The 2,467-nt window shown below is 39.6% G+C and overlaps 1 pseudogene; it reads left to right on the forward strand.

The window, feature by feature from the left end:
• Window positions 1–273: 273 nt before the first annotated feature.
• LOC116812667 (large ribosomal subunit protein eL42-like) lies at window positions 274–581 on the forward strand (annotated as a pseudogene).
• The last annotated feature ends 1,886 nt before the right edge of the window (window positions 582–2,467 follow it).

A 2,467-nucleotide genomic window follows, 5' to 3' on the forward strand; every position in this document is an offset into this window, starting at 1 on the left:
ATCTGCTAGTGTTTAGCAGTATCCTTGTCCTCTACTCACATTTAATCCTACTGCTGTAAATGGTGTTATATAGGAGACAAATGACATTAAGAAATTAACCTAAGTACACTTGGCTAGTAAGTACAAAAGCCATCAATTACAAGGCCATCTGGCTTTAAGACACAATCCACTCTCCACCGTGGTGCCCTTGTCAAAAGAAAAGTAAAAAAGTGCCATATACTTCTGTTTCCGGCCCAGCCTCTTTCTTTCCATGCCGATAGCACTCACGCAAACATGGTGAACATTCCTAAAACCCATCGGACTTTCTATAAGAAGTGTGGCAAGCACCAACCCCACAAAGTGACATAGTACAAGAAGAACAAGGATTCTCTGTATGCCCAGGGAAAGCAGCGTTATGACAGGAAGCAGAGTGGCTATGGTGGGCAGACTAAGCCAATTATCCAGAAAAAGGCTAAAACTACAAAGAAGATTGTGCTAAGGTTTGAGTGCATTGAGCCCAACTGCAGGTCTAAGGCTATTAAGAGATGCATTTTGAACTGGGAGGAGATAAGAAGAGAAAGGGCCAAGTGATTCAATTCTAAGTGTCATCTTTTCTTTTATTATGAAGACAATAAAATCTTGAGTTTATGTTCAAAAAAAATGAAAGGTAAAAAAGTAACCCTCAATGTTAGTATCATAGTATTTTATATATATATATATATATATTTTTTTTTTTTCGGTTACGGCAGCACTTTTATTTTTCCTTACACAATGACGTGTTGCTGGGGCCTAATGTTCTCACATAATAGTAGAAAACCAAAATTATACTACATTATCATTTTTTCATTTTCCCAAATTTGGACCATTTATAGTTCTAAATTTCACAAGCATAAACTTATGTCCCCGGGGAAGAAAATTACTACTGTCCTTACTTGGCGAGAAGAGGAAGTGGCTTCAATAAGTGGTCTAGGGCTCTGGGCCAAGTCTTCAGAGGAGTCCGCAATGACTTACTAGCTCAGCAAGGAAGAGGAGGACATCTTGCCGACAACACTGCAGTCGGAATAAGTTACCATAGTTTGTTCTCATTCGAACAAGAAGTACATGAGGAAAAAGAAATATTTCCTGGACCCTGGACTTGTACATACTTCCCTTTCACAAGTATTTCCTTTGTAAGTTGTTATTCCCCCAGCGGCCCTCTACCAAAAACGACAGTCTTTTTGTGCGCCCTTGGGCATGAGGCAGGTGGCACCAGGCCCACAGAATCCTGACAAGAGTGTGGAATGACAGGAATGGAAAGAAAACAAAAACGAGAAACAATATCTCCGGAAGATCTTTCAGAGTTTATCTTGTCAACCACCTGCAAGAGATGGAGAAGCAGAACAAAGCCCATTGATGTCTATGATCACATTTTAACAAGAGAGTGTGGCAGACAATTTCATTCCTGATGCTCTAACATGTACTATTTTTCAGACTCAGCGATCAGCATCCGTGTTCTCTGCCTATGTTTTGTTAATCAAAATGTACCCTTTTTTTTTTTTGCCATATGTGCTATCTATATACACACACTTAAATCCGTAAAATCATAACAGCATTTTGATGGAATCATGCTGTCTCTCAATGGAATCTAATTGGTAATTTGCCTCTAATTTTTATAGTTACTTGAGTGCCATGAATCCTAGAATAGTCAGGAAGCCCATGGTCTTGCCATAATACCGTAATTACCATAAATAATACTTTGATGAATCACAGCTTCTTTTTTCCTTCTTCTTTACCCAACATTATTTCTAACTTAATACTGATATCTTTATACTGCTTTTTGGTTTACCAGACTGATTCTCCTAGAAGCTTGTAAATTCCTTGAAGATAGGAATCGTGTCCTATTTTTCTTTTTATCCCCAGAGCCTAGGATAGTACCCAGCACAAGTTAAGTACTTAATAAATATGGGTCAGGCTGGGCACAGTGGCCTACGCCTATAATCCCAGCACTTTGGGAGGCCGAGGCGAGTGGATTGTCTGAGCTCAGGAGTTCAAGACCAGCCTGGACGATATGGCAAAACCCCATCTCTACAAAAAATTTAAAAATTAGCTGGGCGTGGTGGCATAGTCCTGTAGCCCCAGCTACTTGCGGGATTGAGGCAGGATGATGGCTTGAGCCTGGGAGGTCAAGGCTGCAGTAAGCTGTGTTCATGACACTGCACTCCAGCCTGGGTGACAAAGGGAGACTCCATCTCTTAAAAAAATTCAATTACATTAAATTTAAAAAATAAAATTAAAAAATAAATTTAATATTGGTTAGGTTATCTAACGAATAAATAAATAATTCCTTGAGTGAATGAATGAAATAACAAGTCATGACCACTGGATTTCTCAGTAGGTCTTTATCTGCCATAATAAGGACACTGAACCCACATTTTGCCACTATCAGAGGGTCGGGGAATGAGGCAAAGGAGAAGTCTCTGGACACCAGAAAGCTTTCTCTGGGAGTGAA

The sequence above is a fragment of the Hylobates moloch genome, unplaced genomic scaffold, assembly GCF_009828535.3.
Source record: "Hylobates moloch isolate HMO894 unplaced genomic scaffold, HMol_V3 SCAFFOLD_9, whole genome shotgun sequence".
NCBI lineage: Eukaryota > Metazoa > Chordata > Mammalia > Primates > Hylobatidae > Hylobates > Hylobates moloch.